General features: G+C 34.2%; 1 long non-coding RNA gene across 1 annotated transcript in view; it reads left to right on the top strand.

The window, feature by feature from the left end:
• The window catches only part of LOC141411000 (uncharacterized), a 483,550-nt gene extending 460,293 nt beyond the window's left edge, over positions 1–23,257 (top strand). Inside the window, exons 6-7 of the long non-coding RNA XR_012435849.1 lie at positions 18,526–18,557; positions 23,146–23,257. This is a non-coding gene — a long non-coding RNA (uncharacterized lncRNA). The remainder of the gene's footprint in view (positions 1–18,525; positions 18,558–23,145) is intronic.
• The last annotated feature ends 2,431 nt before the right edge of the window (positions 23,258–25,688 follow it).

Below are 25,688 nucleotides of genomic sequence, written 5' to 3'. Positions count from 1 at the left end.
CACTTATTCAAAATAGAACCTGTCTGCAGCATATTATCATCAAAACAACTAGCACAGAGAACATAAAAAGAATATTAAAGGCTGTAAGAGAAAAAAACAAATAGCATATAAATGTAAACTCATCAAAATGATAGCAGATTTCTCAATAGGAACCTGACAAGCAAGAAGAGCATGAAATGAAGTACTTCAAATACTGAAGAAAAACAATTTCAGCCCTTGGAAACTCTACCCAGCAAAACTATCACTCAAAATTGATGGAGGGATAAACAGAAACTAAAATAATATATGACCACTAAACCACCACTCTAGAAAATTTTGCAAGGAATTCTGCATATAGAAGATGAAAAAAACACAAAAGGATGGGAAGTATTGAACCTCAGGAGAAGAACAGACAAGTACTCAAAGAATAGCATTGAATCAGCTGCACACACACAAATCCATAAACAACAAAAATTCCTACATGGTAGAAATCACTACATACCTATCAAAATTAACACTGAATGTTAATGGATTCAACTCCCCCATCAAAAGACAATCTTTGGCAAACTGGATTAAAGAGGAAGATCTGACAATCTATTGTTTACAAGAGACTCACTTTACTGACAGAAATAAACACTGACTTAGGAAGCAAGGCTGGATGAAGATTTTACCAAGCCAATGGCCCCCAAAACAGGCAGAAGTAGCAATATTTACCAGACAAAGTGGACTTTGTTTTTTTTTTTTTTTCATTTTTCTTTTATTATTCATATGTGCATACAAGGCTTGGTTCATTTCTCCCCCCTGCCCCCACCCCCTCCCTTACCACCCACTCCACTCCCTCCCGCTCCCCCTCTCAATACCCAGCAGAAACTATTTTGCCCTTATCTCTAATTTTGTTGTAGAGAGAGTATAAGCAATAATAGGAAGGAACAAGGGGTTTTGCTGGTTGAGATAAGGATAGCTATACAGGGCATTGACTCACATTGATTTCCTGTGCATGGGTGTTACCTTCTAGGTTAATTCTTTTTGATCTAACCTTTTCTCTAGTTCCTGTTCCCCTTTTCCTATTGGCCTCAGTTGCTTTAAGGTATCTGCTTTAGTTTCTCTGCATTAAGGGCAACAAATGCTAGCTAGTTTTTTAGGTGTCTTACCTATCCTCACCCTTCCCTTGTGTGCTCTCGCTTTTATCATGTGCTCATAGTCCAATCCCCTTGTTGTGTTTGCCCTTGATCTAATGTCCACATATGAGGGAGAACATACGATTTTTGGTCTTTTGAGCCAGGCTAACCTCACTCAGAATGATGTTCTCCAATTCCATCCATTTACCAGCGAATGATAACATTTCGTTCTTCTTCATGGCTGCATAAAATTTCATTGTGTATAGATACCACATTTTCTTAATCCATTCGTCAGTGGTGGGGCATCTTGGCTGTTTCCATAACTTGGCTATTATGAATAGTGCCGCAATAAACATGGATGTGCAGGTGCCTCTGGAGTAACAGTCTTTTGGGTATATCCCCAAGAGTGGTATTGCTGGATCAAATGGTAGATCGATGTCCAGCTTTTTGAGTAGCCTCCAAATTTTTTTCCAGAGTGGTTGTACTAGTCTACATTCCCACCAACAGTGTAAGAGGGTTCCTTTTTTCCCGCATCCTTGCCAACACCTGTTGTTGGTGGTGTTGCTGATGATGGCTATTCTAACAGGGGTGAGGTGGAATCTTAGTGTGGTTTTAATTTGCATTTCCTTTATTGCTAGAGATGGTGAGCATTTTTTCATGTGTTTTCTGGCCATTTGAATTTCTTCTTTTGAGAAAGTTCTGTTTAGTTCACATGCCCATTTCTTTATTGGTTCATTAGTTTTGGGAGAATTTAGTTTTTTAAGTTCCCTGTATATTCTGGTTATCAGTCCTTTGTCTGATGTATAATTGGCAAATATTTTCTCCCACTCTGTGGGTGTTCTCTTCAGTTTAGAGACCATTTCTTTTGATGAACAGAAGCTTTTTAGTTTTATGAGGTCCCATTTATCTATGCTATCTCTTAGTTGCTGTGCTGCTGGGGTTTCATTGAGAAAGTTCTTACCTATACCTACTAACTCCAGAGTATTTCCTACTCTTTCTTGTATCAACTTAAGAGTTTGGGGTCTGATATTAAGATCCTTGATCCATTTTGAGTTAATCTTGGTATAGGGTGATATACATGGATCTAGTTTCAGTTTTTTGCAGACTGCTAACCAGTTTTCCCAGCAGTTTTTGTTGAAGAGGCTGCTATTTCTCCATCGTATATTTTTAGCTCCTTTGACAAAGTGGACTTTGAACTTACATTAGTCAGAAGAGACAACATCACTTTATACATCAACAAAAAACAACAGTTATCAACCTATGTGTTCCCAATGTCAGTGCACCCAACTTCATCAAACATATTCTAAAGGACTTAAAATCACATAGAGACCCCAAAACAGTGATAGCATGAGAGTTTAGTACTCCTCAATTACCAGTAGATAGGTCATCCAGACAAAAACATCAACAAAGAAATTCTAGAACTAAAAGACATCCATAGATCAATTGGACCTGACAGGTGTCTGCAAAGTATTCCACACATGTGCAAAATAGCACAACACACATCCTTCTCATCAGTCCATGGAACTTTCTTCAAAATATAACATATCTTAGGACACAAAGCAAATCTCAACAAATATAATAACTAACCCCCTTCATACTATCTGATCACAATATAATAAACCTGGAATCCAACAACAAAAGCAGCAGCAGAAAATACTCAAGCAAGTGGAGATAGAACATCACATGGCTCAATGATTGATGGGTCATAGAAGAAATAAAGGAGGAAATCAAAAGATCCTGGACTTTAATGAAAATGGAAACACAGCCTATCAGAACCTATGAGACAGATCGAGGGCAGTACTAAGAGGAAAGTTTATAGCCGTGAGTGCACATATTAAAAATACAGAAAGATCTCAAATAAACGACCTAATTCTACATCTTAAATTCCTAGGAAAAACAGAACAAGTTAAACCTAAAAGAAGCAGGAGAGAAGTAATAAAAATAAGGGCTGAAATCAATGAAATAGAGACCAAAAAGATCATTCAAAGCATCAACAAAACAAAAAGCTGGATCTTTGTAAAAATAAACAAGATTGACAAACTGCTAGCAAATATGAATAAAAGGAGAAGGGAAAGGATCTAAATTAGTAAAATCACAAACAAAAACTGGGAGATAACAACAAACACCAAGGAAATCCAGGGTATCATCAGGGATTACTTTGAGAACCTGTATCAAATAAATTGGAAAATCTAGATGAAATCGACAAATTTCTACATACATATGATCATCTAAAACTTAACCAAGAAGATAATAATCACCTAAAGAGATCTCTGCCACATAATGAAATTGAAGAAGCAATAAAGACTCTCCCAATAAATAAAAGTACAGGACCTGATGGATTCTCCAACTGAATTCTATTAGACTTTTAAAGAAGAACTGATACCAATAATCCTTAAACTTTTCCACAAAATAGAAAAAGAAGGAACACTGCCTAATTCATTCTATGAAGACAGTATTATACTCATCTCAAAACCAGATGAGGACACATTCAAAAAAAGAAGTCCAGGCCAATCTACTTAATGAACATTGATGCAAAAATCCTTAAAAAATAATGACAAACTGAATCCAGCAACATGTCAGAAAGACTATAAACCATGACCAAGTCTGCTTAATCCCAAGGATACAGGGATGGTTCAACATATGCAAATCTATAAATGTAATATAGCACATTAACAGAAGCAAAGAAAAAACTACTTGATCATCTCAATAGATGCAGAAAAACTCCTTCAATAAGATTGAACACCGTTTCATGGTAAAAACTCTGATGAGACTGCAAACAGAAGGAATGTATATCAACATAATACAAGGTTATATATGACAAATCAATAGTCAACATCATACTTAATGGGGAAAAACTGAAAACAGTTCCCCTGAATTCATGAATGAGACAAGTGTGTGCATAGTCCCCACTCCTACTCAACACAGTACTGGAATTCCTATCTAGAGCAATAAGGCAGGAAGAAGAAATAAAACGAATACAAATAGGTAAAGGAGTATTCAAACTATCCTTATACAAACATGACATGATCTTACACCTGAAAGAGTGGAAAAACTCCACCCATAAACTCCTAGACACCATGAACAGCTGCAGCATAGTAGCAGGATACAAAAATCTACTTACAAAAATCAGTAGCTTTTCTATACATCAACAATGAACAAATTGAAAGAGAATATAGACAAACAATCCTATTTATAATAGTCTCAAAAAATACCTATGGTAAACAGTATGGAGCCTTCCAAATAGATCTGCCATATGATCTAGCAATGCCACTCCTGGGGATATACCTGAAAGAATGTGAGTCAGGTTACAACAAATTCACCTGTATACCCATGTTTATTGTAGCACTATACACAATAGCTAAGCTATGGACACAGCCAGGATACCCCACTACTGATGAATGTATTTTAAAAATGTGGTATTTATACAGAATTAAATTTTACTCAGCCTCTAAGAATGAAATTTGGCATTCACAGGTAAATGGATGGAACTGGAGAACATCGTCTTAAGTGAACTTAGTCAGGCTCAGAAGGCCAAAAGCTGCATATTCTCCCATATGCAGATTATAGACCCTTTGCAATATTATGGGACACCAGTCACACAAAGGGGAGGCCACATATGGAAGGGACAGGGCAAGGGAAGGAAACCAAAAACTTGAATGTAGTTGATGTGCTCACTGTACAGGAAAGAATATAGAAATCTTAAACTGGTCAGGACCATCATGGGAAGGCACTAAGGAAGAGTGAAGAAGAGTAGTAGAGATGAACCAATTGGGGTTGTAATAAATACATGCATGAAAACAACACAAAGAATTTACCTTTGTAGCTATCTTTGTCGCAAACTAGCAAAAAAGCCGTATTTCTTTTTTTATCTTTTATGTTTTTTTGTTCCACAAAGTCAGAGAACAGGAAGGCATGATAGGTTTTGCCCAGAGTGGGGGGGACAAGATTTGTCACTGGTGGGGGGGAGGAAGTTGAGTGAAAAGGGTAGAAAGATAAATATGATGCAAATAATGTATACACATGTATGTAAATGCAAAACTTTACCTGTTGAAACTGTTCTAGGAATTAGTGGAGGGGGGATTAAAGAGAGCATGAAAGGGGTTGAATTCAAGTATGGAATATTTGATACATTATAAGAACCTCTGTAAATGCTATAATGTACCCCACCTAGCACAATAACAACAACAACAAAATGACATAGACCCTTATTTCAAACCGTGCCCATGGGAATGCAGGCTCCAGTTTCAGAGTTATAAAATGATGCAGAAGACTGCCATGTTTTTCTAAATGAATCCTAAACAGAAGTTGTACTGGAATGTGTTAAGTCAATCCCCAGTCCTATCCTGAATTTGGGAAATTTAGAAATTTTAGCATATATCCAGAAACTACAGTGTCTAAGATGTCTAATTCCTGTGAAACATCTAGAAAGTTAATGTATACAATCACAATATTTGTATTTATTTGGTCCTGAAGATATCATCATCTTTTTCCTCAAGGCAAACCAATGAGAATATAGATAACAGGTAGCTACTTATAAATGATGACATCAAAATGGTATTATATAGAATATTCAAATATCTAATAACATCAGACTTACATATCCCAAAGTAAGTATATTCAATATGGGAATACACTTATTAGCAAAATGGATGAGTTGGTCTAGCAGATCATTTTGACCATTAATAACACTGATAACACCGGCCTTTGTAAATTTTGTTTGTTTCCATTCATTGTTGCCCACTAACTAAACTTTTTAATTAAACATTGTGCTAGCTAAATAAAATGAACTAGTTGGTGTTGTAATACATATATGCATGGAGATATCAAATGGAAATTCCCTGTTAGTTATCCTTACCTCAAATTAGCAAAATTGTCATGTTTTTCTTTTATCCTTTTTCCTTCTATAAGATCAGAGAATAGGAGGGCGGAACAAGTCCTCCCAAGAAGGGGAGGCAGTAGCCCCCAGTAGAAGGAGGGAGATGGCACGGAAAGAGTGTAGGAGGGTGAACACAGTGCAAATAATGTGCACACATGTATGTAAATGCAAAAGTGATAGCTGTTGAAACTGTTCCAGGAATCAGAGAGGGGATAAAGGAGAGAAGTGGATGGGGTGAATTCAAATATGATATATTTGATATATCATATGAACCTTTGCAAATGCCACAATTTACCCCCATCCAGCACAACAATAAAGGAAAAAAAGTTACTATTAGTTAGTATTATTTTAAGTGCTTACAATATACTATAAACCATTCCAAGCACTGTACATCAATAATATCCTTTAATCCTCTCAATATCCTGTTAAAATCCAAAATTTTATGGCTCAGGAAACTAAATTTTAGATCAGTAAATTAGCAGGGCTGGATTGCAGAAGTTCATAAGCCACAGATTGAGCATTCAAACCCAGCTACTTTTGAATGTAATCTGTAAAAACTATTCTCAGCTATTTTCCATTCTTTCTTCATGATAGGACAATCTCACTTTCATTTTTGTTAGTGGTGTTCTCTTTCAATCCTTTACTTAATATCACCAACATTTTTATTACAGATGACAATGAAACAGGTGGTAGGCACTCCCTCTCTCTGGAGCACTTGGACAGGAATTAAGCATTCTAAAATACTATTGAGGCACTGTAAATGTTAATTAAAAGCCATTATTGTAAGCATCCCTTTTAAAGTTTATTTTTTCCTTTAAGGGGGCTGGGACCAACCAGGGACTTGAACTTGAATCCCCATACCTAAAACACATACTTGTTACAGAAGCTTCTTCTAACCAGTGATTCTCCATACATATATAAAAACTCATTAATTGAGAAAATATCTCTTTGGGTAGTTATTTCATTTGGGAGTAGCACTGTCTAAGCCCTCGGTGTAAAATCTAAAGTCTCTCCCTTATTAGGGGCATGATGCAAGTCAGTTCAGTCCAAGCATTTTTCTTCAGTCCATTTACAGTATATCCATGCAAGCAGCCACAGTCACAAATAAGCCTATCAAAACTCTCATTTATCCTTCATGATATTCTTTGCATTGCCATGGAATCACTTATCCACATAACCCTCTCAACTATCAAGGGACAGCTGGAGATTTCCATTTTGAGAAAAACTAACCTTTTACCTCCCATCACAACTCTTCAAAGCCAGTTGTTATTGTTGGTCTAAATTACTAGGGAGTGAAAAATTGTACCAACTAGGTAAAAAAGATTCTGAAGGAGGTCAAAGGTTTTCTTTCTCAGCAGTAGAAAAAAAGATAGGTATTGTCAAATAGAACTAAATTTACATTTACCTTGAAAACCATTTCAAGCAATCATGTAGTATATAGCATAGAAAATGATTTGTATAATTTTCTTTGTCACAATGAAGATAAATGAAAATTGAATGCACATATTATATTTATTTGCTTCTGTTAGTAACTCTAATGCTTCTTAAAACTTCCACTCACAGCATTTATTCAGATTAAATTGAATGTGAAATCAAAGAAAATTATAATCTAGATATAAATGAGGTGAATGTGAACTATGAAGTAACCCAACTCTATCATAGAAGACTCATTTTAAATGTACTCATTCACTTAAAAGATGCTAAAATAAACTGGTTCCTTATTAAAAAAATTTCTTCTACAACATAGTATAGTATTTATAAGTAGTTATAAAATATGTAAGTAGATGAAAAGAGTGATGAAGAAATTTTTAAAATTATTTTTAAAAGCAAAGTAAAGAAGAAAGCATCTCCAAAAATGAGAAACTTCCTTCCCCATTTGTTTTCCAATACTAAGGAGTTGAGTTGAGTCATTTGGAGAAGAGCTGAGATTGATTTCAGAATTAAAACCTATAAAATGCTTTTAAGAACAGATTTGGCTGTTTCTTTAGTACCAAAATGATGGATAAAAAGGATACAATTATATAATACTTTCACAGCTATTTTTTAAAACACTTTATGCTAGAAAATGGATAGAACTGAAGATCATTCATATTCAGTGAGATAAGCCAAGCTCAAAATGCCTAATAACATGTTTTCACCCATATGTGGAATCTCAACCTAAAATAATGATGATGATGATGATGATAATGGTAACCATAGTGGAAATAATGGGACAATCTGGAGGGGCAATCAGTGGGAGAATATAGAGGAAAGGAGAGGGTACTGGGTAGGTGAAGAGGATCAAAGTACATTATGTGTGCCTACACACACACACACACACACACACACACACAGAAGGCAACATAATGAAACCTACCAGACAAAGTTTGAAACAGCAAACAGGGGGGAAGGGGGTTCAGAGAATATAATAGAGGGGTAAAAATAATTTTGTTAAAACAGCACAAAACTTTAGAGTTCAAAGTCTTAGAATACATCATAGTTTCTAAAGTACCCTTTTCCTTATGTGGGCAATGTAAAGATAAGCCATTTCCTGACAAATTCCCATGTTGTGTATAAAATGGCTTCAGTAGATACAAAATCATTTCACAGGATATTGGGTATATGGATCCTCTTCTGCCTTGATGATTCTGGTATGTTTCTTCCTGATTCATTAAAGACCTTATTAAAACTGAAGTTCCACCATTTGGAGTCCTTATTCTAAGAGGGGGTTCATTTTCCATTTTATTTGCTATTGCTTAAGATATTTTCTAAAAATCTTGGAGATAGATTTGACTTTATGTTTTGGAACTTTCTACATCATAGAAGTTTTAAATATGTGATTTCTAATTAAACATTGATTTTACAAAGGATTTTATTTTAAAAAATAAGACCTCATAGAAACTTCCCAGGAATTATACATACATTTAGATGTATGTATGTGGGTGTATTACTTTAGAGATAAAGATACAGTGCTGATAACTTCTCAGTAAATTATCAAAGGAAGCTCAGAAAGTTAAGTGACCTTTTAAAAGTCACATAAAAACAAATGCTATTTTCCTGTTTCAGCTGGGCATATGACCATCTCACTGCTTGTCATCTACCATTGCAGTGTAGGAAAGCATGGGTTGAGCACTGAATACTTGCCTTGTAGAACAAAGGTTCTCAGAGTCCCCTTGTAAATCACAAGTTTCGTCTAAGTACTTAGATATCCTTGTGCATATTTTTAGGAAGTGGTCTGTTATATATCATTAATTTTATCTTATGCTAAGTGTCTGTTTTTTATTTGGCTATTTAACAAAACCAAGTTCAGTAGATCAGTCAAATCCTTGAATCACCTTTATTATTCGAATGGCACCATTTTTTCTCTCTTTTGTCTGTCCCTACTTTCTATACCATGTAGTTTTATGAAAACTGACCATATTTCAACAGTTTAGTCAAAGAAAATTAGTTTTGTAATTCACTCAAGTGACTTCTACTGTGAGTTTAGTCTTATACTGGTGCCATGACACTGAACACAGGAACTTACAGTTCTCTATAGGCTAAGAAATATGGCTGTTTGTATTAAGTGTCATTGTATCATACTCCCCTCCCAAAATAGTGATTTATACAACAATTATTTGTTTCACTCATACATCTGCAATTTGGGCAAGTCTGTCTATGTGGCACCAGTGAGGCAGCTGAGCTGAGGATGGAAGAGTTACATCGTGACAGTTTATTTACATGGATGATAAGATGGATTTGGCTGTTCTCTGCCTGTTCAACTAGTAGCCTCAGTATCTTTCGTGTGGGCCTTATTAGGGCTAATTTGACTTTTTCACAGTATGGGAAATGGATTCTAAGCAAATGTACAAAGAGGGAAGACAGAGAGACTAGTAGTTTTTTAAGGCCTACAGCTAGAAACAAGCGCAGGTTACAGGTGCCATATTCAATTTTGCAAGTAGGCAAGATCACCTAGATTCAAGGGGGGTGTTCACAGACAAAACTGAAGAAGAAAAGAACATCAAATTATGTATGGTCTTACAGCAGTGATGGGCCTTACCAGTTGTCTTATGATCAAGAGAAAAAAACAATAAACCAGTTGATCAACCTATCCTGAATATTCCACTCATATGGGCTTCCAGTTAGGTGTAATAATAAATTCACTAACTTTTCTTAGTATATCAACCATTTTATTTAGGGGAGCACAAGTTTGTGGATAATCTGACTCAAGTGCATCATCCCTTTACATCCAATGGGAAAAGGCAAACCTATACCTTCTTTGCTCAAGTAGTGAGCTGTGGATAAGCAGCAATGAGAGACCACATGAAGCACAAATATAAGCTTGAGATTTATTTATTTTTTACAGTACAATGTACCAGATACATAAAGCAAATCAAAATTTAGATATCAGATACTTGTATTAACTTGTTTACTTGTATTAACAACTTACATATAAAATTTTTAGAGTATTTGGGAAAATGGAAATCATGAACTGTGCAGCTTCAGACGAAGTGGTTCAGGGACTCCACTTTAAAAAAGTAAGGAACAGGTAGTTTTCATAGAATAAAAGGGAAAGCAAAGAAAACATTTGGATGGTTATGGTTATAAAGTGATCTTATATAGTCTATCTATCTTAATGGAAAGTCACTTGTTTGTTAGTTGGTTTAGCTTCTGTTCTGTTTTCTCCAAAGCAAATATTTTGGCCAAATTTTCCTTACATTTGCAATTTTAGCAAGGTTAACCTTGTCTTATTCTGCACAGGGTTTTGCCTGTCTGGTCTCCATTTTAATTACACTTGAGCAGTTGCCACAACCAACTGTTCAACTGCTCAACAGAGCAACAGTTGCCATGCTAATCAACACAGTTCCGCAAGGATTCAGAAGACACTGAACAACTTTGACCTGGTTTACTTTCTAAAAGCTTGTTGTTTAGTGTGAAGCAGTAGAAGAAAAATAATAAAACTACCTAATTTATGTCCAGTCAATGAAATACAGACCATAATTAATTTATTATTAAGTAACAAAGGAACACCTAAATTAACACTAATTAGTAGTGTGCCAACTCCCTTGAGCTGGAAGAAAATTCATTTATTGTAATGGGTAGATAGTAGCATATTATATGATTTGTTTGTTTTTTACACGTTGTGGCATATTATAACTACAGCCTAATTAATTACTAATGAGATTTGAACATTGACATTTTACAAAGTCTTTAGAATTGTAAAAATTCTATATAGCATTTTTGTCAGAAGCAGTTGACTTATCTGTCATTCTATCAATCAAAATTTCTTAATATTAAGAACTTCCAAATCTCCTGGGAATAATAACCTGGGCCTAATTTGTGTGTCCAAGATGTTAAATTTTATTGAATAAATATCTAAACTACCTATTTTTCTTTTTCTTTCCATAGTCTTACTGTAAAATGAAAAATAGTAGCCAGTTTCTTTCTCCCTTTCTTTTCCTTCCTCCTTTTTCCTCCTTTCTATTTTCTGCTTCTTAACATCTAATATAAATAATTAAGTTGATATCATTTATATCTCCTAAAATTGAGGTGCTAAGCCATTTTTTTAGGTATCATGTGAGAAATTTATATTAAAATTCAAACTCCATTCCCAGAGATGTTATACTTTGGTAAGCATGAATGAAATCTGTAAATTAAGAAGGATCTTACATATTTATGTTCAGAGTCTTCTCTTTGAGAAAAGGATGTGATGGGGAGACGTGAAAGAAGAATGACATAAAGGGAAATGTCAACAAAGAAACTAACCATAGATCAAAATATACCTAAATGCAGATCTGTTACTCCACAACATCTCACAAATATAGATTGCATTGTCTAATAATTATTTTGAGATATTGCATTTTTTTAAATTGTGACTTAAATTATCACATAAAAGTTTGGTCAATATAAAACTGTTGTAACTATATTCAACTACAGCTGAAAAATTTTAAATATAAAAGTAATGTATGATTTTGATGAAGAATATTTGAGTCTAGAAGATTTAACTTCTTAGAATGAATCAGACAAGTTTTTTTAAATGCATATTGAAAAAACATTGTGTAGATAACATACTGAAATGAAAATAAGGCTTAGTAAAAATTTCCTTTAAATGTCTTAAATCACCCATTTAGTAAATTATTTATATTTATAAAACCATATATAGCATGAAAAATATTTGATAGCATTTTAAACAGTATTTATGCAACCTATGATTTTACAACCATGATTAAATACCTCCAACCCAAACTCAAGCCCCAACCCCCAATTTCTCTTTCTCTCATTTTCACTTTCTCTTCCCATACTTATTAATTAGGCATGATTAAAATTGTGTCACTTAAGCCCATTATATTATTGGTGACCTTGGTCAAGTATTTTACTCCCTCAGAGCCTAAATGTCCTCATTTATAAAATAACAGCTTTTATGAGATAATTTGTAGTGCATTAAAAGCCTGGATCTTTTCTCTGTCTGTTCTCAGCTTTTCCTTCTGATATATATGTACTTTACACATGCACACAAATATTTGCCTCAAAATACTACACTTTGATGCTTGTCTCTTACATCCAGAATTGTTACATCTTTTATATAATTCAATAGACTCACATATGACAATAATTCCAAACTGTAATATGTGTAATTACTCACATTAATGCCACCATTACAACTCTGAACAGCAAAATAAAATAGTTTGTATTTCACATAACTCTGAGAAGGGAATCTGCCAATGTAATTTTAGCAACTGACAAGATGAGATAATACCCCTTGGTCCCTCTAGTCTAAGAATCTAATGCTTCTTTGAAAAATAGAATAGCTTTGGTACCACCAAAGGTGAGTCTTGCTATATTTGCACATAAATTTGGGAATAGTTGATGCTAATAAACTGCTTCTATTTCCATTAGTAAATATGGAAGGCAAAGATTGAATGTCATAATATCGACATGGGAAACAGCAAAACCTGTGATAAATATAAATCTGTTTTGCTCCCCACAATGTGGAACACTGAGGATACACAATAAATAATGTGATATAAAGTTGTTTTAATTTTGTTCTCTAAAGTCAGGAGTGCATCAGTTTTGCTTATGCAGGCATGGCTTTACCTCCCTCATAGATCTAAAAAACTGTTTTATGGGATTTCTGTCATTGAATATTGTCAAGTTATATAAATTTTACTTAGTACTTGTATTATAAAAAGAATTTGACATAGTCATAGCACAAGACCCTCATAATTTTGAATATAGTAAATGTCAGACAAATGTACACTACTTCACAAACTACAAAGTGGGTACATGTTTTACTAAGGGTCTCATAAACAGAAGATATTCAACATTTCTGATGAAAGACTGTCTCTTCATAAATAGTGAACATTCAAGTCATTAAAATTTAGAGAGCGTAGGGAAAAAAGAACAGGAAGTTCAGGAAAACATTGGAGGTAGATTGGTTTGAGAAATTTTCCTCTTTTTTTTTCTTCTTTCACTCTCCTCATTTACTCTTTCTTATTTCACTCTTCAACACCTACTTATTAGGCTTGATGCAGTGTGAGTATCTGACAAAAGCTCAACATAGCAAGCAACTGACACTCTGAACCCCTGAGTTTCATGTATTCCTTAGAAGAGGTGCTGCCTTTAATCCAGTGTACTTGGAGGCATGATATAGAAGGCATCACTCTTCTGTCACTGTGACAACCCTCCTGCATACACATATACCAAACAAACACACACCCTTCCACCAATATGTGAACTATCACCTAGTATATCTTTCGTGTCAACAAGCCAACAGTATTATCCAGTATTTGTTTTAGTTAGTGATCTGCTTTTTCCCAAAGCTAATCTATTTTTTCTCCATAAGGTTCAATTAAATACACAAAAAGAACATTGAAGCATCACTTTAATGAATGTCTAAGATGTTAACTTACATTCTAATCCACCACTTCAACCCACAAATAGAACTGGCCCTTAAATAGAAATTCCTAGAAGTTTATTCCAATAAGCAAAATAAAAGAGAACAGCCTTGCTTCTAGGACACCTAACTAAATCTATTATCACAATCTGGAAGATATTCTTCTACATGAAGGACTTTATTTTTGCAGTAAAATGTCAGTATCAGAATTCTTTCCAAGGAAAGGCAGTGCTATGGAACTATTAAGATTAACCTAAGATTCCCTTTCTATGCAGTATGAATGAACAAATGTATTACTAAAAAACATCCTTTCTGCAAGGAGTTCATGTCTGTTGAAGCTAATAAACAAAGAGCTGCATTTTATTTTTTATTTCACTGGTTACTCCTTTTATGCTATATGTGAACAACAAATTCAAAAGGAAAAAACAAAAAAAAAACTAGAAAAACCTTCTCTCTAGATGGAGATTGAAAAATAGCTAAAAATTTTATTTATTTATTTATTTTTGCAGTGCTGAGGTTTGAACCCCAGGCCTCACACTTGCTAAACAGGCGCTCTTATCTCTTGAACCACTCCACCACCCCACAATGTACTCTCTGTACAAGAATGAATATAGAGTTTTTAAACCTGTTGAAATCATCACAGGAAGGTGGACTAGAGAAGAAAAATAGAGGAGATGAAACAATTCGGGTTATAATACATATATGCATGGAAATAGCACAAGGAAATGCTCTGTGAAGCTATCTTAAACAAAAAAAAACACCATTTTTTTATTTTACAAAATCAGACAACAAGAGGGTGGAACAGGTCGTGTCAGGGGTGTTTGTACCAGTGAGAGGGTGTGGGAGGGTGAATACAGTGTGAATACTTTGTACACATGTATGTAAATTGTTTCAACACCTGTTGAAACAATTCTAGGAATGGGAAGGGAAGGATAAAGGAAAATGCTGGAGTCCCCTCCAGCATTTCAAGTATGATATATTTGTTATATTATAAGAATGTTTGTGGATGCCACAAAAGTCTTACCCAGCACAACAACAGCAAAAACCCTATATTAAAAACAAACAAACAAACAAAAAACAAAACCATTGTGTAGGGATGGGTGTATAGCTCAGTGGTAGAGGGCTTGTGCAGAGCCCTGTATTTGATCCCAGACATTATAAAACAATAAGCAAAATAAATGAAAATAAAAAAATTGCCACCCTTTGCTTAGAAATATTTAGTGAAGGTCATTTTGTGAACAACAGGACTGTGGACAGAGCCTGTACTCTAGAACATCACCATATTGCAATGTGTGTCTTCAACATTCCCTACAGAAAGCATTCCAAATTTTTTTCTTTATTCATTTATTCATCTGTGCATACATTATTTGGGCCATTTCTCCCCCTGCCTCCACCCTTTCCTACTCCTCCCCACTCCCTTGCTTCCAGGAAGAACCTGCCCTTTCCTCTAATTTTGTTGAAGAGTAGACATAAGCAATAATTTGCTAGTTAAGATAAGGATAGCAATACAGAGAGATTCCTAGCATTGCTTCCATGCACAAGTGTATTACAACCTGAATTGATTCATCTCTACATGATACCTTCACTACTTCCTGGTCACCTTCCCATATTGACCTCTGTCTTTTAAGGTTAAAACTGCTCCTCTGCAGTTGGCATATCAAACACTTTCAAGTTTTGGGTTTCCTACCTTTCCCTATTCCTCCTGTATGTGTTCTCCCCATAGCATGTGACCCAAGTCCAATAATATTGTTACGATTGTTTTAGATCTAAAGACCACATATGAGGGAGAACACATGATTTTTGGTTTTCTGAGCATGGATAACTTCACTTAATATGATGCTCTCCAGTTCCACCCATTTACTGGTGAATGATAAGATTTCACTCTTCTTCATAACTGAGTAAAATTCCATTGTGTATAAATACCACAGAAGTATACAGATAAACAAATACCGGAGCTCATGATCTCCTGGGCCTATATGTCTAACAGTTTGTTAAGAATCTGGGAATATCCTGGGAATAAATGTTAGGTGATTATTTTCTATTGATATCAGTTATTTAAAAATAGTAGTTGAACATTAATTTAAATATAATATTATTTATACATCATCTATGAAACTAAAGAAATAGCTCCCTGAGAATTGAAATATCAAGAAAGGAAAGGAAGAAAAATTATGAGACTAAAGAAAAGTATAAAATTCAAGAGAAATCCAGCCAAACAAAAACTAGAGAAAGAAGTGAGGTGAAACTCCCAAATTTTAAAACAGTCCTCCAAAACAGTCAGACAAAAAGAACTAAACAGAAAGAAAAAGAAAACTCTCCAGTTTATAATTTCTTCATGTAAAATTATGAAATTATTAAATTAATATTTATAAGGACAGTTTATTCTCAAAACCTGTCAGTAATCTTTACTATCTATTTAACCACATCGAAAAATAAACAAAATCTAGCAAATCATAGAATTAATGTTAATCAATACTTTACCGTGGATTTCTTGTAAAGATCGTGTGATACAGGACCAGAAGTGGAGGTTCATGCCTGTAATCCCATCTACTAAGAAGATGGAGACTAGAATGATCTCAATTGAAGGCCAACTCAGGAAGAAGTTATCCAGAATCCATTTCAATAAACAAGGTGGGAATGGGGATGGACAGCTGCAATCCCAGATACGTGGGAGAGACATGTAAGACGATCATGACAGAAGCCAGCCCTGGGCAAAAATTCAAGACCCTATCTGAAAAATAATTAAGCAAAAAAAGGGATAGGAGCAGGACTCAAATGGAAGAGCACCTGTCTAGCGAATGTGAGGCCCTGAGTCAAAACCCCAGCAGCATAAAAAGATTATGTGATTCAACCATAGATAGCAGGAACAGAGAGGTGGGTACTTGGGTTTAAACTCAGGGTGTTTCTTTCCTCTTCTGTTTCTTTTTTTATTGTTATGCTGGGTGTGGGTACATTGTAGCATTTACAAAGGTTCTTACAATATATCAAATATATCTATCATACTTGAATTCACCCCCTCCACTGCTCTCTTTCTTCCTCCCTCCTCTGATTCTTGAAACAGTTTCAACAGGTATCATTTTTGCATTTTCATACCCTTTTTCCCACCATCTCCCCCTCCAAGTGTTGCCATACCTCCCTTATCAGCAGAACCTATTCTCTGATTTTGTAGGAGGAAAAAGCATGAAAGATAGAAAGAGGATCATGGTATTTTTGCTAGTCTGAGATAGAGATAACTACACAGGGAGTGTTCTTATATTTAAATTCAGGGTCTTACACTTGCTAGTCAAGTGCTTTACCAATTGAGCTAAGTCTCCAGACCTTTTTGCTTTGATTATTTTTGAGACAGGGTCTTACGTTGATCTGCAGTTCAGCCTGGATAGAGATACTGGTATTTATGCTTCTAGCCAGCTAGAATGACAGGCCATGTGCCACCACACCCAGTTTTTTCATTGGTTGAGATAGAAGTCACTCAAACATTTACCTGGACTGGTTTCAAACCACAGTCCTCCTGATCTCCACCTCCAGAGCAGCTATGATTACAGGCGAGACCCACTGAGCCATGAATAGCTTGATGTTTTAAACATCATTAATTCTCTTACTTAATTGACTTGTTATCAGTTTTGTTTACTGATTTCTCTGTATTATCTCAACCTCTAAATGTTAGACTGCCAAACAGCCAAACCCTTAGGTCTCTTGCTTTCTCTGAGCTCATTTCCTACTTAATCACATCTAAGACCATGGTTTTAAGTAGCATCAAATAGCATATAAAAGATTACAATCCTCAAGCTTTTATCTCCTCTTAAATAATAATTTCTGTATCCAATTCCTCACTATTGATCTCCAGTTGAGTGGCTAATATGCCAATTTATAACTATGTTGCAAAAATCCTACTCCACACACTCCACAAACATGTACAACACAGTCATCCTTATCTCGTTCTGTTCCTTATGTGTGACCCCAAACACATATTATTGTCTTTTTTTCCCCTCTGTCTCTAACACTTCACTTCCAGAAGTTCATCAAATTATTTGTCCCTATCAGTAAGATATATGTAGATTTTTAACACTTCTGTTTCTAATGTTACACCCTGGTCCAAGTACTATTATTTTTTATCTTGATTATTTTGATAACTGCTCACTTTCCTTTCTCAATTCAGCTTCCCTCCTCAATGACAAGTCTTTCCTCAGTAAGAAGAGTGATGATTTAAAAGTAAAATTGGTCATGCTTTTCTTCTTAAAATCACCTGATGGGATCCACTCTGTAGAAAGTAATATCAACATACATTTCCTATCTCAAGAATTTTCAAATCTCTGTATCTTGTTTTATTTTCTCCTCTATAACTTTTATAACCACATGACATATTTTATATTTATTTTTAATTTATTAATTATCTGTATACTTAACTAATTATTTTTATAATTTCCTTGGTGAGGCAAATTTGTTTACTTTGTTCACAGCTGAAAATATATTGTGTGAATGTACAAAACTATCTGGTCTATAGTTGCAGAAATAAATACAAAATTGTATGGAATTTCCTCTTTCTACAATTAATTGCTACTCCCCATTCTGTTTAGACATAATTATCATATACTCAAAAGACCTCATCTTGGTGTTTCTATTATGTCTTCTATTCTCAAATCTGTAATAAATTTTGTCTTATTTAATTTTTTTTTGGTTATTTTTTCTTTCTCTTTTTCCAGAGATATCTCTATTTCTACTAAGGCCTAGAGAAGTAAGTATTGCCCATCCTGTGGACTCAATCAATATTTGGGGAAATTTTTAAGTAAACTTTGTGGTCTATTTAGGCAAACACTTGATGTCTGTTGAATTTGTGTAGGCAATACAGATGTAGTGGGAAAAGGATTATAGCATACTCTAACATGTCAGAGAAACTTAGGAAATCCCTAGCCCTCCTTATACTGGAGCTTTCCAGTATAAGATGTATATATATATTTATACACCTTTGCAGAAATTTCAAAATATAAATTGTAGAAGATTGAGAAAACAGTGAGTAAGCATACTGTGATAAATGTAGGTTAACCTTTTCTCTGTTCATTGATCCCATAAGATAATTACAACTTTTACAGAGATCATTAAAACATGGTAAAAGTAAGGAGTCATGTATTCTTCACAAGCCATGTAATAGCTACTCCTATCTTACTGTATTTAAACACAAATTATACATTAAATATATTTGAATATTTTAGACTATATATAAATAATCTTCATATACACTTAAGTGATTATGATGGGCATTTTAATTTTTCACAGATGATAAAAGGGAGGATCTAGAAAAGTTTTGTAGCTCACCTAAGTTAACAGAAGTAAGAAATGGTAGGTTTGTATTTTTCATGTTGCATTCTTGTTTGTTGGGGTTTCAAAGTGATTTATAGCCTCTGGTTTTAGTTATTATTAAAGATTTGTTAAATACAAAAGAGAAAAAGTTACATTCAGAACTCACAAGGAATAATAATAAAGTAATCATCCATGAAAACTGCATCTATCTTAAGAAATAGAACTTTGCAGCCTCACTGCTGGTGCCTCATGCCTGTAATCCTAGCTATTTAGGAGGCTGAGATCAGGAGGATCATAGTAGGAGGCCAGCCTGGGAAAAATGTTTGCAAGCCCCCCATTTCAACCAAAGCTGGGCACAGTACCATGGGCATACTATCATCCCAAGTTACATGGGAAGCTGACCTCATAAGGATCATAAGGATGACAGACCTAGGATGCTTTGGCAAAAACATTTTCAAGACTATTTGAATGGATAGAAAGCTGGGTATGGTGGCATGCACCTATCATTCCAGGGAAGGCAGGAAACATAAATAGGAGGATCTAGACCAGCCTTGGCAGAAAGTGAGATCCTAATTCCAAAGTAACTAGAGCCCAAAGGGCTGGAGGTGCGGCACAAGCTGTACAGTTCTGACCTCGAAGTATGAAACCCTCAGTTCAATCCCCAGTACCACCAAAAGAAAAACACAAAACAAAAAATTTAGAACTTTGCTCATATTATTCAAGTTCTCTCAGTATTTGACCACTCCTGTTCTGATCTAGGGGTAAGAATTCATCCATTCTGTTTTTAAGAGCATTCTTTTTCAATAGATTTAAATATATGTTTATTAAGTCATAAAATGGAATCTTCTTGAATGTATTCCTCCTCAGCTTCTTTCCTAGTTAAAAATTATGTTTTTGAGGATTTATTCTCATAATTTGGTACATATTTAGATATTGTTTTGATTCATTCATTTTCCTTGCTATAAAATATTCCCGTGGGAGCTATAGTAAGGTATTCATCCTTCTTTTGGGCACTTTAGTTATTTCCAGGTTTTTGCTCTTTTGCACATGTTGCTGTAGACACTTGTGGGGGTGCCTGCTGTTTCACTATGGAATAACTACAGTAAAATATCTGATCATGTATTTGACTTGAGCTTGGTTTCTTAGAGGTTCTTCCTTATTCCATTCTATACAAATAGAACTATTTCAGCATTAGGGTTTTGGTAAGTATATCACAAAGTCAAAAACAATTCAGTAGTTTTTGAATACTTCTATATTATAAAATGAAGTATATGGCTAATCTTCAAATATGCTAAAGCTTTTGAGACATATACTGATAATGTTAGTCCATCACTTACTACTTTGGCTACTACATTAAGAAATTGACATTAGCACAGGTTGCTTTAGAGAGAGTTATGGCAAGAGAAGACACACCAGAAAGAAAAATAAAATGGGAAATGTTTTTGGAGGATCTGAAATGTATCCTTTGCTTAATGAGTAACAGTCACTTGTGTCTGAAATACGAGTGGAAAAATTTTCCATTGAAAGTCTAATGCTATATGGCAGAATATGGAAAAATTCCGAGACCTTCTAAAATATGTGGGAGCAGTGATGTTTGTGTTTTTCTCATGGGAAAGGGATCCGAGTAATTTATTTTAAATAGACTGTGCCCAAGAACTCTCATAGAAGAAAAAATAATGAGGGTGGCTCATAAAAGGTGTAGATTAGCACGAGCTTTTTCTGTGATAGTCCTATAAGGATTTTGCAAACCTAAGAAGGGAACCTCCCTAATGTGAGCCAACCTTTACATTTGTCCCTTTAATAATGCTCCAACATTGGATCACAGCTGTTGGATTAGTTTGGACCAATATTTTCTGTCCTTGGATCTTCTCCATACTATAATCCTAAAGAATCTAAAAGGTAGAAAGTAAGAAGGAGATGGAAATAAAGAGAAATCCAATTATGCCTTCCAATCTCCATTATAGGTATCCTGGCCTAGGAAGCCTTACCCTACCCAGAGCATTCAAATCAGAGGAAAGTTCTTATATTACACTAGAATTGAAAATTTTAATATCTGAAAAATATTTGTTTGTTTTTTTTACTTTTGCTTCATGACCATCAGTGACTGGAGGGGTTGTTATCTGGCTCACAATTACTAAAAAGATTTATGATACTTACCTAAGTTTTCTTTCTATATCAAGAGAAAAATAAGTGATACAAGTGGCTTGAAATGGACAATATTGAGAAAAGAAAAAGTTGCTTTTTCTCATATACTACCAAGTCATCTTTCAACCAGCTGTGTAGACAAGAATTAAATGGATGTAAATGGATATTGAAACAACTAGCTTTTATTCAAAATCTATAGGCAATTTATTTGAAAAATGTTAATTAGTAAAATACTTTGGCAGATGAAGACCCTTCATACATGTCACATCCTAATCCTCCAAATGTGTGATTATGTTATTTTTCACAGCAGAATGTTTTGCAAGTGTGAGTCAGAATCTGGGCATTAGCAGGTACTCAGAATTTTTGTTTGGGACCAACATATTCACAAATGTCCTCATGAAAGAAGGCAAGAGAGCCAGAATTAGAGTTGTTGGTAGATGGGAGAATAATGAGAAAAGACATTGGCCAAGGAAAACACACAACCTTGAGAAGCTGGGACAGGGAAGGAAAAAGAAGTCCCTTTGAAGCTTGCACAAGGAACACAGACCTTGATTTTAGGGTTTTTTTTTTCATTATTATAATCTTTATTACCAATGTAGGAAAATTTTGGATTTTTAAATTAGAATTTTCTTTGAAAAAAACTCAAGGATTCAACAGAATCATGCAATGTTTGTAAATCATTATAAGCAATCATAAACTTTTAAATATTTTTGGCCCTTTTGACATGCTAATCTTTTTTTCCCTTTACTGTTGTGATGGGTGGGAGTACATTGTGGCATTGACGCAGGTTATTACAATTTATCAAATATATCATACATGAATTCACTTCCTCAACCATTCTCCTTCATCCTCCTCCCCCCTCATTCCTGGAGTAGTTTCGATGAGTATTGCTATTGCATTTACTTACATGTATACACATTTAGACTGGAGGCATGGCTCCAGTGGTAGAGAGCCTACCTAACAAGCATGAGGCCTTGAGTTCAAACTACTCTACCAGCAAAAGAAAAACCAAAAAGATGGTGATTTAAGGATTTTTGACCCTCAGAACTGTACAATAAATTAGTTTTAAGTCTCAAAATCTTTGGTGACGTCCTTCTATCGCTGAGCCCTAGCCTAGGTGATAGAAAGACATGGAGAAACATGCCAAGGAACTAAGTTTAACATTATGCTTGGTGTTTTACATAAATCCGATTCTGCTTTACAACAAATGAAGTAGACATAATTATCACCTTTTAATAAATGAGGAGACCAGGGATCAAAGAGCAAGTAACATGTCCATTGTCACATAGCTAATAGGTAAGCTGACTGTCTCTATAGACTGTGATCTTTCTCCTCTTTATATTATCTCCCTCAAATAACTGAAAAATACATTGAAGCATTGATCTAGGATAATGCACTGAAGATTCATTACTGAGATATGGCTTGATTTGCCAATGTGGAGGTGAGAGGGTCTTGGGCAATGAGATAGTGTCAAGCCCAGAAGTCACTCAAAAAAGGCAAAGAAAGCCACAAGTAACTGGCAAAATCATAAGAGATAGGCAAAAAATTTTAAGTGCTTCTCTAATCTTCTTACCCTGGTTTCAACACCTCTATGACACATTCCATCGCTATGCTAATTCCAAATAGATCTTGTAAGGTAGTCTTCTTCCTAGCCAACCCTTTCCAAGAAAAATCTTCCCTTTCCTAGGAAACTCCAAATTTATGTACATAAAATGGACACATCTAATCTCCTATGACCCATATAAGAGCCTAGGACCAGAAAGCTTGGTGTACTAGACTGTTTGACTAAGACATATTCTCTTTCCTTCACTTTTTTTTGCTTTTATAAATCTCATTGTATGAAACTCCTCATTGTATCTGCCCCTGAATTCTTTCTTCAGGGAGACCAAGAACCCATCTAATAAACAAAATCTGATCCTCTACTGAAGAAGAAGTTTATGAAAAGTAGGTAAGGAGAAGAAACTTACCTGGTGTAGTTAACATTTAAGGAGTTAGAACTGAAGCTTACATGATAAAAGATGGATCTAAATATCCATGTGAAATAAAAAAAAACAAATATATTTGTTCTATTTAAGTATACTTTACTAGATTATTGTCATATCAATATTAATCTGTAATTTTTATTTACAAATGTTTCCAATATGACTTTTTTATTTATCATTTAAAGGATCACAATAAAGTAGAAATTACATCACTAAGTCATTTAGATTGCCAGTTACATATTTGGGAAATCTTCATATAAGAGTGAATTGAAAAATTATTCAAGGCACTATTGATAGCATTGTCTTCTTCTCTAAAATGTGTTTTCTGCAATTATTTCTGTCTACTATTTGTTTCACTTTTCCCTCTTACATTTACTCCTAGGAATAGGTTTTAACTTAAAATACTCAGTGATCATGGAAGCATGTTTCTTTTTCTAGTGTTGCCTACAAATTAAGGAGTAGTGATGTGTGCTGTAAATAACTTCAAGTCATCAATGAGACATATCCATTGGAGTTTAATGATGAAAAAATCTTATGTAACTGATGAAATTTTTCAAAACCAGCAGGAATATGAAGAAACAAGGAATATGCAGAAGAGATTAAATGGGAAAATGTATGCTACATTACCACGTTTTAGAAAAAGAAGCTTCAGGAACTTTTCATCTTAAAAAAGAAAATAATGGTTTTAGTGCACTAAAATTTAGGTACTGTTTTATATTACTAGAAGAAGTATGAATTAATCTGGTTTTTTAAATGATAGGACACATTGATGAGAAAGTCTAAGAAATTATTTTTAAAGAAGATGTTTATGGATAAACTGTGTTAAGGCATTCACACTTGCACTGAATACTTTTTTATAGTCTTGGTCAAAAGCAAGTTGGAGAACTCCAAGACCAATAGAAGTTGCTCTTAGCCCATAGCTAATTTTAGTTTTTGTTTTAGTAAATGGAAAGACCTTTTCTTAGAGATAAAAAAGTGTCGTTTCATGAAGCATATTTTGCCCAAAGGTTTTTCAACTATGTTGAAGACAACAATTGCAAGCCCATTAGTTCTTTTCCCTAAAATAATTCATTTAAAAAGTCATTAATTTAATAAAAAAGAATTGATAGAAGGCCTTAAGGGATTCTACTCTAAATCTGAGGGATATGCCTCATTAAAAATCAATTGCAGAACCAAAGTCTTCTGTATGTGTGCATGTGTGAGAGACAAAGAGATATATGGATGTAAAAATCTTGCCTAGAATTCTTTAAATATCTTTGAATGAGAAAATCATCTTAAGTGATATATTAAAATTTTTCTTCTTTAGAACATTTATGTTTTCCTGATAGAAAAACTAGTGTTATTTCTTGTTGTCATTATCATAAATTTATAAGAGCTATCCCACCTATGACTTATAGCCAGGATATAAATACCACTTTCTGATAGTTTCCATGTAAATTTAACCTTAAAATTACCTGCATTATATCTATGACTCCACTACAAATTTGCACTAAGTGAGTTTAACAAACTGTAGACCTTACTCCATAATATATAAATCATGGAGGAAAAGTAAATATATGTCAATTCTGTTTGTTTTTTATTCTAGAAGAACATTAAGTGTTGACTGACAAGGATAAAGGTATTAATAGCATATTTAACACCTCTTGTAAATACTATGTTTTCCATAAACTTAACTATTCAAAATCTTTGTAATTCATAGTATTTGGACTTCTAATTTGTACTTTCTAGAGGATAGTAAAATAACTGGGTTTATTTTTCTTTTCCTTGTAGGCTTGATGAACTATGTCACTACCAAATGTTTTTTCTAAAGGTTTCTTGTGTCAGAAGATAATGACAAAAAGGTCAAGGTCATCTTTAAAGTTGTCAAAGGAAATGGCAACAATAATATAATGATGTCTACAATTATTTAAAAGAAAAAAAGTTACCATGTAAGGTTGACTTCTGTTGCAACTAATGAGACTTTCTCAAAAGGACAGAATCTACATAATTTTATTCCCTTCTTTTGGCTATTCATTCCAAAATTCCCATTTTCTCACAGAGTTTCAGATTTCCAACTGCTACAGCAGAAGTTACTTTTTTTCTTTAGATTCAAAAGCAATTGTTGACTAGTACTTTGTACAAGTTGACAATTTATCATATACTAAAAGACATTTGTATAATTTTGATTCTGTAATAAAGACTTCATATATCAATGGTGATCCAATAAATGTTAGAGTATCAGGACTGCAAAAAAACTTAAGATGTGGGAATAGGTGAATAACAGAGGATAGACAGTAAGACAGATACATTTCTGAGGTACCATTGTCTCAAAATGTTCTAAGAACAAGGTTCCTGATTTCTGAGGCTTTCTTTAGTGCTTATATTATTTTTGGATTCTGTTTATTTAAATGATCATTTTTTGAAAACTATTCAAATAATCTAATATTAGCCAAATGCCAAGA

Source organism: Castor canadensis, chromosome 9, assembly GCF_047511655.1.
Source record: "Castor canadensis chromosome 9, mCasCan1.hap1v2, whole genome shotgun sequence".
Taxonomy (NCBI): Eukaryota; Metazoa; Chordata; class Mammalia; order Rodentia; family Castoridae; genus Castor; species Castor canadensis.
The sequence above is the reverse complement of the archived record's forward strand: the minus strand, read 5'-3'. Positions and strand labels throughout refer to the sequence as shown.